Below are 13,522 nucleotides of genomic sequence, written 5' to 3' on the forward strand. Positions count from 1 at the left end.
GTTACATTTACAAGTCTTTTTTGTTCAAATTCAAAAGGATTAAATTTTTGGGTTTATCTGTCTTTCAAAATTCCAATTTTTTTCCTTTTTAACACATTTATCAACCAATCTATCTTTTGTTCAGAAAGTTACCCACATGCAACTTATCTCCTCAAACACGGTTTACGTTTCCCTAAGAAATAAATAAGGCATCAAATCACCATCATTCACCTCATCTACTCTAAACGCCCCCTCACAAATTCACCTCACATTTTTAATTTCACCATAAAAAGGATGCGCCTCACTTAAATTTACACTGCCATAAATTCACCACATCATCTCCAAAACCGGTCAAACACTAGTAGAAAAACTGATATTTGTAACTGGCGAAATTGACTTATTGTAACTGGCATTGTTGGTTTCGAATGCCACTGTTACAACTAGTGAAAATTATTCGTAACCGACTAATTTTAGTTACAAATAATGTACTATTCGTAACTAGCTTAACCTAACGCCAGTTACAAAAAGTCTATTTTCCAAGTTAAAAAGCGTACTATTCGTAACTGGCATTTCGTTACGTCGGTTACAATTAGGGTATTAGTAACTGGCAAATCTTAACGCCGGTTATGAAAATATATTTTTTTAAAAAAAAAATACTATTAGTAACTACCATTAGATTACGCCAGTTACTAATAAATAAATAATTTTTTTATATAAAAATTTCATTCGAATACAAAAATGGTAGTATATCCTACCAAACGACTCATCATCAAATGGGTTACAACCTGTTACATTTCAACCAACAAAACACGTACTTTGAATACTTCCATATAACATAAATTCACCCACAGCATACATTACAAACACTCCAAATAATTCCACACAACTTGAATTATTCATCCATAACCACACAATACAATAAAATTAACTATACTTTAATTTCCAAAAAACAATTAAAACTTGAATAAAAAAAAAATCATTGATTTATAATTTAAAAATGTAATAACAATAACCAATAGGCTAAATAAAAGTAGATATAATACATAGAAATGTATTATATAGAAAAGTAGATAACTAGTCTTTCAACAAAAAATTAAGCCTAAAAAACTTAGCCCATTGTAAAGTCCGTATGAAAACTGAAATCGTATCTTCCATAAAATAATATTTTATTCCAAATAAAACTTTATCAAAATATAATTATTAATTCTAATTCTATTAGGATTAAAGAGAATTCTAGAAGACTATAATTAATTCTAATAACTCTAGGAATAATAATTAACATTGGGCCCTCCCCTAGATCATCGGGCCGCATGTAAAGATCAAACCAGGCCCAGTTTAATATTTTGGCCATAATTTCCTCATTATTCATCGGAATTGGGCTTATAATATATCGTTGGAAAGCTCTTTGCAAGCCCCATCCAACTACACTATTATTGGACCCTTGTCGTGGATAAAACCAACCGCAACACTTGACCTTTCACACTTTCACCTCATTCGATAATCATTCGACGCAAAAGGTATTCATCACTAGGTTTGGTTTCAGGGAGACACATTTGGGTGTCTATACTATTATACTTTATAAAAATAAAACATCAACCAAAACTCCTATAAAGCATTTTAGCTTGCAAAGAAGAGGTAAATTCATCACTAACCTCTTTCAAATTACCCTTGCAATCGCTATGGAAAGATACTATCTCATACACATATCTCATTACATAATAAGCACATTCGGTACCACCACATTGTTGAGCACACTAATTTAAATAAACATAGTACAATTATTTAATGGATTAAATAGTACTTCCATTACTAATAGAACGAAAATGCAAGAATTATATGCTTATCTCCATTCTTATGTGTAGTAACTGTGCCTTACTCATTTTGAAAGCATTTCCTTTGAGGTGTGACCTATATACATTGTAAGGTCTAAAAAAAATCATAAAAAGCATCAGATTAGACGAATGAAAAATAACTTTTAATTACATGCATATGAGTACGTAGTCTATTTAACTAGGAATCTTTTGTACTAACAACTTCATTATATTGGACAACTCTGAGTTTCGAGCGTTCGGAGGTGATTGAGTAATAGAATCAAACTCATACACAAGACTCATACGCAAATCAATCACATAAAGTACCCAATAGTTCCTACATTTTAAGAAACTTATTTGTATTAATCACATAATTAAAATAAAAAAATTATGAAAAAAGTAAGGATTTTAGGGATCAGTAGTAACATACTCTTCCATATATGGATCCAAAATGAATTTGCATTGTGCATCCTTTTTCCGTAATTCGGTGAGAAAAGCATTTTTCAAATATATTTGGACTTCAAGGAAATCTTTCTTAATTTCAGCTGCAGAAATTTTTTAGGGGCACAAGAATTTGATTTTAGTCTTTTGAAATAATGAGATATGCTCTTCAATTAAGTACCTGCATATTACAGAAAAAATAAATAATTAGTATAAGAAAAGGATCTAATCAAATATATTTCATAGTGAAACAAATTCAAATAACTTAAATGTATGTGATATTTACAATATGTAGACATGGATTAATGAAATATTAACCCAGGCCACCGTCTACGACTGTAAGTTCTCTCTCCTCAGACTATTTACGCATCATCTAATATTATTCCTATTTCAATTTTTACTCATTACATTTTTCCAATTACAATTTGCTACACTTTCAAATCATACTTTTGATATAATGGATTCTTCTGGGGATAGCAATGCTCTAATTTTGCCTTCTAAGACTAAAAATCGAAAGCCAAAACCAAAATCAAAGGTATTATTTTCTATTGCATAGTTTGCATACTGCTAATTTGTTCACTACATTACTAAGTTTAACATCAATTTGTCGATTTTTTTTTTTTGGGGTGTTTTAGCTGATTTTAAGCTCTCAAAATAAAAAAATTGAGCAATTCCCAGAAAAGGAAATTGAGGAAATTAGAGGTAAATTTACTGTTTAATGACATAATATTGGTATAATTATTTTTTTTTTTATAGATTTTATTTATGATTGGGGTTTGGGTGTGATTATGTAGGAAGAGAAAGAACAGGAATTGTTGCTGTCGAAAAGCCGGGAAAATTTAGAGTATGTATATACTTTGTAAGATGAATGAGTTTAATTGGGTTTTTATTTTTCATGCTAATTTTTGATTTTTTATAATTTCAAGAAGTATACAATAAGTGACAATGCACATTTGCTTCTCCGTTCGTTGGAGAACATTGGTCAGGTGAGTTTTATTTGAATTGAATGATAATACTACCTGCCACATCTTTAATCTATTCGTTTTGACATTTCATAGCTACACTTTCTATGATTTCTATTCTTAATTTTTTGAAATTAAAGTAATTTTGCATACCATAATGAAATTGATTTTGTTTGCCATCAAATTGTTCTCATCACATTAATATATGAGTTTATTGAAAGGAATAATCCTTGATGATTAGAAACCTTATGTAAACCAATGTAAAATATTGCTTAAATGATAGATTATGGATGTATTGTTATAAGATATAAGATATCTTGTGTGAGAAATATTTTCCTCCAAAGTAATCTGATGAAATACTGAATGGAATTCAATTACTAGATCTAGTGCATTAGCCAACCACTAGTACGTGAGATTGATTTAGGTAAATACAAACTCCAATGATTCTCAGTGTCGTTGTGTTTTGAGCATCGATTCATTTGGGAATGATAGATTATGGATGTAGTGTTAGCATCAATAAGTTTTTTTTTTTTTGAGTAATATAGATTATTGGTCTTTTAATTTTAAATGTTAGCATGAGCTAAAAATGATACGGAGTAGGTTTTACCATGCAACTCTGATGATTTATTCAATTCTTTGAGGATTATGGTGATGGTTAGGTGTGATATATCATCATCAATTATGTTATTCAGTATGAATTTATTAAGTTTGTGTATGTGATCTTGTGAAGGCATGCAAAAGAATAATATGATTCCATATCGTCTGTTTCAAATTATGTATTATAATGTCATGGAGTGCTAATTTCTCCTTCATGTAACCTTGGTTAAGGAATTAGATTCGTCTCTCAAACCCATATATAGAATTTTATATGTTCTATTTTGATGGTCACACTAATCATCTTGTTATGTTTGTTTGCTGGTTCCACACTGTAGGCAGAAGAACAGGCATATGGAAAATAAGGATGTCTATGTTTATGTTGATATTTCTAATGTTAGTTTTGTAAAGTAGAAGTTTTCAAAACCCTATTAGCTCAAATGGTAGAGCAATGTGCTATTGCACATATATGTAGGTTCAAGTCCTACATAGGTTGTAATTATAATAGCAAGTGTGAATTTAATGAGGGAAAAAGAAAAAAAAATTGTATTTTTGGCATCGCTATTGAAGAATTATATTTTTCAAAAAATTACTTTACGCGTCGCCTCATAAAAAGCAGGGGACTTGTAAAATACACCTAACGCGTCGCTTAAATGAAAAAGGCGACTCATAAACCAACCTAACACATCACCTGTAATGAAAGAAGCGACTCATAAACCAATTTAACGCGTCACCTGTATTGAAAAAGGCGACTCATAAACCAACCTAACGCGTCAGGTCATAGGCGACACGTAAGGGGGGGTACCTATTGTGTCGGTGGTGCCTGTTGTGTCGCCCTTGAAGCGATGCGTAAGATGGTTTAGAGGCGACTCGATAGGGGTTTTTTGTAGTAGTGCATGCTCTTTGTAGTAATTTAGAGACATCATCACTACTAACATAAATTTGTGTATCTTCCTCTTGATAAAAAAAATGGATCCTTCAATGGAATTGTCGTAGTATCATAATCTCCTAATCCTGAAGTCATGTAATAATATAACACAGAACACTGTTCACCGAGATTCTCAACAATATTTTCCGGAACAATTAAGCCTTTGCCTTTAATAGTTGAATCCTCTAAGTTATTAGGTCCACAACTGTCAACTTTCTTTTTGGTTTGCACCAATTCACTATCTATATTTTTTGTCAAAGTCATAACCTTCAAGAAAAGATAAATATTAATATAATTAAGTTACAAATATCTTAGATCATTACGTACATTCAATGTATTACCTCATTAGTAAAGAAGACTAAATCTGTAGGCCACCCCAAAAAATAACCTTCCACCTGACCCAACTTAGTGATACCGTCATCAGTCTCTTCCGGGAGATTTAGGAGAGAATAATCACTATAAACATGGTCAACACTAACTCTATAGATGTCACGGTTCATTTTCTTGTTATGAGTCACTCCACTAGGACAAGGTTCTGCCGTTCCATGGGCCACAATCACTGAGTTCCCACTAAACTCATCAATTAAAGCAAGACGACATTTAGTTGGGACCTACATAATAGTGCATTTCGTAAGAAACATGAAAGCATAATCTACATTTAACAACTAATAAGTATGAGTAATAAAAAGTTCAGGATCACACATAATATAAGCAATCAAATAAGTTCAAGATCACACATAAACATAAAAGGTGGGAAAACCATTGTGGAATTGGACCCTGTAAATGATTTTCTCCCAGATAAAACCAAGCTTATTAGGTCATATTGATAACCCAGTGTGGGATTGGACTTGTTAAATGGTTTTCAAAAAGATTGAGATATGAAAGCTTAGTGAGATTAGCAAGAAAAGACAGATCATTCATATTGATCGAGTTCAAGACAAAAATGCGACCTAGGCCTAAGGCGGTCAGTTCTTTGAGCTAAGGCAACCAGGACCGCATGTCTCCAGTTTTCACATTGAGACTCGAAATGCCAAGCACTTGAATTTGAGTTAAATTTTTCCAGAGAATTGGCAACCCTATAGCCTCAGTCTCTCTAAGGAACAAAAGTTTCTAATGGAAGACGGCAACTCTCTAGATAAAGTGGTGGCAGAAAGGTCTAGAATTTAAAGAGGGTGGGTGCTTGATCGAAACAGCAAAAGCCTTAGAGTAAGTTCTTGAGTTTTTTTTTAGTGTTTGAATATGATTGAGTTGCATGAATAGAGGCCTTAGGTCCTTAACAGATGTTATACAAAAAGTGTTCATGTATTGATGTACATATTGTGAGAAGTTGAACAAGGCTCTGTTATACAAAACTGTTGCCTATTTTTTCACTCCCAATGGCCTTGTTTGGAAAATATGTGTTTAGTCTATTTTTCCCTAGGCTTCTTTCTTTGTACAAATACTGTTTTCATGTGAAATTGGCCTCTAACCTTTGATCTTGGAGGGTTTATAAGGGTCAAGCAAGGGGGGAGGGGGTTGCAGGTTAGAACCTTGGCTTGGACTGATTTAGCAACCAGCTGAGCCGGTTTAGATGGACCTAGTGCTATTAACAGAAACTTAATGAAGCAAGCAATATAGCATATGCTTTTCCAACTACCAAGGAACTTAGTTTCCTTTATCACAGGCCTATGAGTGACTAAAAATTGAGTTCAGTAGCCAGTTAAACCTGGAAACCAATCCAAGAAATTCACCACACATTAAACCTAGAAACCAATCCAACAAATTCCCCACACATTAAAACTGGAAACCAATCCAACAAATTCACCCTTAAAAATGCATAAACATTAGCGAAATATTAAATATATGTGAGTTATACATATTACATACATCAAATAGTTGAGTAGGAGTAGATAGGCAAGCATTGGCACCATTTATCAGCAACTCGGCCAACTTAAGCCAATTAGCCACACATGCAGCAAAGTAATCAACAACTCAATCAATTTAAGCCAATTAGACACACACAGCAAATTCTATGAAGGTATTCAATTATGAAATTCCACACGCTCTATTTTATACCAATCAGAAGTCGCAACATATTATGAAGGTATTCAGTTCTGAAATTCAACTCTGAATTCAGTTATGAAATTCAGCTCTGTATTCAAAACTGAAATTCAGCTCTAAATTCAGTTCTGAAATTCAGCTCTGAATTGAGTTCTGAAATTCAGCTCTGAATTCAGTTCTGATTTTCAGTTCTGATTTTCAGTTCTGAGCTTCAGTTCTAAAATTCAGCTTTGATTTCAGTTCTAATTTTTAATTCTGCATTCAGTTCTAAAATTCAGCTCATATGATAATAGTTAAGAGTTCAATTACTCAGTCAAAATGGAAGGTTTACCTCTAACAAACAAGGACTTAGCTCCATTGGATTGGTCGAGGAAGATGGGGAAGGTTGAGCATCATTTACTTGCAAATCATAACCAGTCATGTGTGGTATGAAAGCAGAGAAATAAGATTTTACAGTTGCTGCAATGCCTTCCTTTATTTTTTTTTTTAAATTCTCGGGTTAAGTTCTTTTTCATATCATCTAGTTCTTGTAATGAGCAACCACTTTTAGACATGTTTTTACCTTTTACCGGGCCATATTTCGAATCTCTTCCATTTCTCCTTTGTAAAGTAACCTTCATACACTTCCCATGGCTTCATATTTCCTTTAGGCGAAGTGGCTGGGTATGGGTTTTTAAAAGTGATGAATTGTGCCCTTAAATTCGACTTGTGACAGCTGAATCGGGAAGCCATAACACTATGAAACCTTTTTTGCCTTTCTCTACTTGGATCATCAATGTGAACATTCACCGTGGATTAAAAAAAAGTTAACTAATATTTTAAATAGCAACATGACTAACTAGTAAGTGAATAACCTATTAGAAATAATTTATACCTTTGTCTCAACCCATATATCTTAGCACATGCACTAATTTGTTTTTCATAAGCTGGTTCCCACTCACCAGTAGGCAAGTCAAAATCATTAAATTCAAGCACCATAGGCTTACTTGATTGTATTGCCTTCGATGCCCCCCTACTCCTCTTCTTAGATGATGTGGCTTGCAAAGCAACATATTGGTTTGTGGAAGTTTTCTCTTGACATTGTTGATTGGCCATACTTATACTCCTTGATCTAGAAGTGCCTGCATAAAACAAAAGGCAGAAACTGATAGAATTAAACATCACATGAAAAAGCTATATTTTAAAAAATTATAAAAGGTTTCTTTCTACAAGCAAGTAACAAATCAAGCTAAAGTAAATTCTAAAAGCAACCTGCACAGACATTATTTATCAATTCTCGGAGTTATGATACCATAAAAAAACAGTCAAGCTTGTGCCGCATATATAAAAACTATGTGAAATTCTATTTAATCTGTCAAAGCTCAAAAGACTAAAATCCAAGTGAAAATGGAGATTCTATAGTCATCTAACATTATTGGTCTAGCATTACAGTTACAAACTAATCGAAGAATTAAAAAGAACTACAAATTGATAAAAAATGAAGCCTAGGTATCAACATATTCTCCCTCTTCATGGGCATACTCTTCATCAGTAACAATGTCTTCCCCCCCCCCCCCCTCTGATAGAGGTTGAACCCCAATAGATAGAGGTGGTGTATCATCAAATAGGTCATACTCTTCGTCATCGACAACATTTTCGACACCAACAATTCTTCTCAGGTCTTGAACAACAACCTACCAATGATGATCCATGTTATCCCTTATATAGAAAACTTGTTTAGCTTGTGAAGCTAAAACAAAGGGCTCTTCGCCATCAACGAATCGTCTTGAATCCACTAAAGTAAAACCAAATAGTTCATCTATCTTTTTGCCTCGCCCTGCATCGAAAAATAAGAACTACAAAATCAACATGATTCAGCTCCCATATCTCTTGAATGACCCCATAATATGACTGTGTTGCATTAATAGGCATAGCATCCTTAGAGCTTGAGTATTCCGTAGAAGATGCTACAACCATAATACCACTATTTTGATATACACTCTTATCATCTTGTGGAGAAACAATACCCATTGATGTCATAGCCTTCATAAGTGTTCACAAACAATTAAGGACCCCGTGAAAGCCATATGATCGTATCAGATACAATATTATTCGGTTGCCTCAACTCACACTTCACTTGGTTTTGAAACCATTCAACAAAAGAACGATTATGTTTTTGCATCAAAGCATATGTCCCTATTCTTGGATTCATTCTTTTTAAATAATTGAGATGAGTTTCTATATAAGGATGGACTTCTGAAAGGTTTTGAATGATATAAGGATGAGGCTTCACAAATTGACGACCGATCGTCCCTTGCCCTTGAAGTCTGCCCTCATGACGAGATGTTGGAACTCCAATTTCTTTAGCCTTAGCTAAGAACACAAAACAAAAGTTACCAGCCTCCTCTGCCATAGTACCTCGAATAATACTACCTTCTGGATGTGCTTTGTTGGTCGCCTTTTCTTTCAAAGTTCTCATGTGTCTCTCATAAGGGTACATTAATCTCAAAAAAACTAGGCCACATTCCCTAATTTCTCGCACTAGATGGACAATCAAATGAACCATTATGTCAAAAAATAAAGGAGGAAAATATATTTCAAATTTGCATAATGTTTCTACAACATCAGTTTTCATTTCATCAAGTTTATCTGGATCAATCACCTTGCTACATATGGCATTAAAAAATAGGCAAAGTTTAACAATAGTGTGCCTAACATGTTTGGGCAAAAGACCTCGAAGTGCAATAGGCAACATCACTTGCATCATGACATGACAATCATGGGATTTCATACCAATTAATCTCTTATCGACCATTGAAACTAGACGCTTAATGTTCGACGAATACCCTGTAGGTACTTTGATGTCGTACAAACACTCACAAAATATTCTTTTCTCCTCTCTAGACATTGTGTAGCAAGCTCGAGGCAAATATGTCTTTTTTGTTTCGGTATCTTCCTTGGGCCATAACTTTGGTCGAATATTTGCAAGCTTCATGTCTTTCCGTACATCTTTAGTATCCTTTGTCTTGTTAGGTATATTCAATAATGTCTCGATGATTGAATCGCATACATTTTTTTCAATATGCATGACATCAAGACAATGTCTAACAGACAAGTGTTTCCAATAAGGAAGAGTCCAAAATGCAGACACCTTTTTCCAAAGACCCTTCTTAGAGGTAGGTTTACCAAGTTTCCCGAAAATCGTCTCAACATCTTTGATTCGCTCCCACAACTCTATACCACTAAGTGGCTCACGCAAAATCCGTTTCTCCGGGAACCCATTGAATTTAACTTTTTTCTTACGATAAGGGTGATCCCGACGAAGTAGTCGTCTAGTATGCATATATACATCCTTTCCAAAATTCTTGAGGCATGTAGGTTCCATTTCGTCCTCACAAATGGGGCATGGTTTCTTCCCTTTGACTTTGTACCCAAACAAGTTCCCATAAGCCGGGAAATCACTTGCAGTGCAAAAAATTATGGCACGCAAAGTAAAATTTGTACTTGTATCGAACATTGGAACACCTTTATCCCATAATAATCTTAAATCCTCCAAAAGAAGCTCCAAGTAGACATCTATGTCGTTACCGGGTTGTTTGGGACCCGATATTAGAAGTCACAACATGATGTACTAACGCTTCATGCATAACCAAGGAGGCAAGTTATAAATCGACAAAAGCACCGGCCATGTGCTGTGTTGAGAGCTAAGGGTACCGTAAGGATTCATCCCGTCGGTACTTAATGCAAGTCTCAGGTTCTTAGCCTCTTTACCAAACTCAGGAAATGTATCATCAATATGTTTCCATTGCTTCGAATTAGCAGGATGCCTAATGTACCCATCTATCTTCCTTTCTTGTGCATGCCATACCAAGTTTTTTGCATCCTTCTTAATTGAAAAAAGTCGTTTAAACCTGGGTATTATAGGCAGATACCATAACACCTTAGCTGGTGGCCACTTCTTGCAATTGAGGTTTGAAACCTCGCGCTTGTAGTGTGATACACCGCACTTTGGGCAAGCATCAAGGTTTCCATACTCATTTCGGAAAAGTACACAATCATTAGGAATGACATTCCTAAGTATACCTACTATGCAAAGAAGCACTTTGAATAAGCATCAAGGTTTCCATACTCTAGACCTAAGGGACATAATAGCTTCTTTGCATAGTAGGTAGACTTAGGAACGTCATTCCCTTCAGGAAGCATGTCTGATAATGCCTCTAACAACAAATTGAAACTTGTATCGGTCCAACCGTTCTTCGCTTTGAAGTTAAATAACGTTAAAACCCCTAAAAGCTTAGAGTACTTTGCACATTTAGGATATAAAGGTGTCTCGGCAGACTTTGATACATTTTCAACCATACAAGATTCTTCATTCACATGATCACCCAAACCATCCATCATCTCAGGAATGCGATCCTCCTCGAAATTTTCACCATTACCCGTTTTCACCCCTTTCATTATTATCACATTGTTCTCTATTCACCATATCAACGTCATTGATTGATGACCTACTAGTTGTAGGAATTATTTTCTCATCGCACCAATACCAAATGGTATAATTTGCCATGAACCCACGGCGAAATAAATGGTTTTCTACCACACTAATTTCCTTCCACTTCTCCACATTGTTGCAATCATGACAAGGGCAAAAGATTGTTTCCCCTTTAGAAGTCCTCTGGTGTTCTATAACAATTCTACAAAATTCCTCAATCCCGTTCTAGAACTCGGGTTGAGTTCGATTTTCAACATACATCCAATCACGATTCATTCTAACTACAAATTATATATAGAAAAAGCAAGCATATAACTATTAGAACAAGTACATTAGAAACAAACATATACAATTACATTGTAAAATTAATTTTCCCGGAAATTGGTGTGTTTACTCAAACTTGTAATTCTATTTGATTTAATAATCCAGGGACAGTCAGATATTGATCTCAAAGAGGCCGGGAGACAACAAAGTTGTTGCAGTTTAGGCTTTGTTATAATGTTCTGATTTAGACATGATATAGTGCAAGAGATGCATACTAATTAATATAACTTTCTCACAACATTATTTTTACAAGTATTCTAATAAAAAAAATTCAATTAGGCCTGTTAAACATGAAAAGATGCTATATACTCCGAGTTGGACACCCTGTATAGTATATTGATGTAAACACTCTCTCATAGTTGATTGTTTTTAGAATTTCTTTGTGAAAAAACCTAAACAATTCTGCCACCATCTAGCAACTGCGACACAAAATTAATGTCGTATAATAAGCATTTAAAAAAAGGATTCAAAACCAGGTAATTAAGTCTGAAAATTGGCTGTAAAATTATTGTCTGACATTTCATAGTAAAACCAATTTAATTAGGTTATATGAAATTCTACAGGATCATACTAAGAAAGAGTTTACAGAGGAGTTGTTTTACTATAGCATGATCAATAATGTAATAGCATGATTAGAGGACTACAACAGCCACATCAAGAGAGACAAAAAGGAAAAGAACAAGAAATAGCTTACAGAACTAACATCCAGAAATAATTTTCCTGGTTTTCAATAATACAATTAATCAAGTAATTGACAACAATAACATTCAATTCGAATTTTAGGGCTTTACTGAATTAAGAAAAGGGATAATTACAAGAACCCTACGAAAATTATATACCTTTAAACCTCAATAGAAGCAATATTGCTGAACCCAGAATTTGAAAAACAGAAAAAAAACGTTGGAGAAGCTGTAGGTTGAAGACGTTCGTCGTTATGGAGGAGTACTTGCCAAGAACAAAATCAAAATTACTTAGACAACTGATCAACAACAAAATACAATTCGAATTGTAAAACTATAATTGAATTAAGAAAGGGAAAATTGCTAGAACCCTAATTCGAAAATTCATACCTTAAAACCTTGATGTAGAACCACTAACGCTGAACCCTAATTCGAAAAAACCAAAACAATGTAGAAGGAACCGAGGAAGAAGCTACGGAGGACTTTTCTCCATCAAATTGGGTTTCAGTGAGAGTGAAAGTGTTGGGGCAAAATTCTTCACCAAAAAAAAAAGTGTTGGAGCGAAATTAAAGTGAAAAAAATAAAATTTAACTCTTCTTTTTGTTTTCAATAGTAGTAACTTCATACTTGTAACAAGCGTTTGTAGTTAGTTACAAACATATTAAGTCAAAATTTCTTTGACTTAATATTTGTAACTGACGTTTGTAAGCTAGTTACAAACTTTTTAGTCAAAGTTTCTTTGACTTAATATTTGTAACTGGCGTTTGTAAGCTAGTTACAAACTTTTTGGTCAAAGTTTCTTTGACTTAATATTTGTAACTGGCGTTTGTAAGCTAGTTAAAAAGTTTTTGGTCACAGTTTCTTTGACTTAATATTTGTAACTGGCATTTGACTAGTCAGTTACTAATAAAACTTCAAACAATGTTAAACAACATATTTGTAACCGGCACTTATTTAGTCAGTTACTAATGACATGAAATTAGTAACTGGAATTATCTTAGTCGGTTACTATTAATTCTTTCGTTTAGCATAACATATGCCAGTTACTAATAAGGCGTTACAAATAGCATTTTTTTCTACTAGTGTATGGAGGTTTAAAGGTATGTAATTTTTTGAATTAGGGTTCTTGTAATTTTTCCTTTCTTAATTCAATAATAGCCTAGTGTTTGAACTTAATCTTGTTTGCTGATGATAATTAGGTGATATTGTTCATTTAACTTTATATATTATCGTAAGATTTTCGTTCGATTATTTTATTGATGTTAATTTCCAGAGAATGAGAGTTATGAAAC

The 13,522-nt window shown here is 33.7% G+C and overlaps 1 long non-coding RNA gene across 2 annotated transcripts; it reads right to left on the reverse strand.

Moving 5' to 3' along the window:
- Positions 1 to 4,885: 4,885 nt before the first annotated feature.
- LOC145587673 (uncharacterized) lies at positions 4,886 to 12,754 on the reverse strand. Of its 2 annotated transcripts, none has more exons than XR_014101349.1 (4): positions 12,621 to 12,754; positions 12,390 to 12,495; positions 7,742 to 7,876; positions 4,886 to 5,326 (listed from the first exon to the last, which is right to left on the reverse strand). It is a non-coding gene; the product is annotated as an uncharacterized LOC145587673 (long non-coding RNA). The 2 variants fall into 2 exon arrangements; XR_014101350.1 differs by having other exon boundaries at positions 7,087 to 7,876.
- Between the last annotated feature and the right edge of the window lie 768 nt (positions 12,755 to 13,522).

This window comes from Chenopodium album, chromosome 17 (assembly GCF_948465745.1).
Source record: "Chenopodium album chromosome 17, dcCheAlbu1.1, whole genome shotgun sequence".
In the NCBI taxonomy this organism is placed as follows: domain Eukaryota; kingdom Viridiplantae; phylum Streptophyta; class Magnoliopsida; order Caryophyllales; family Amaranthaceae; genus Chenopodium; species Chenopodium album.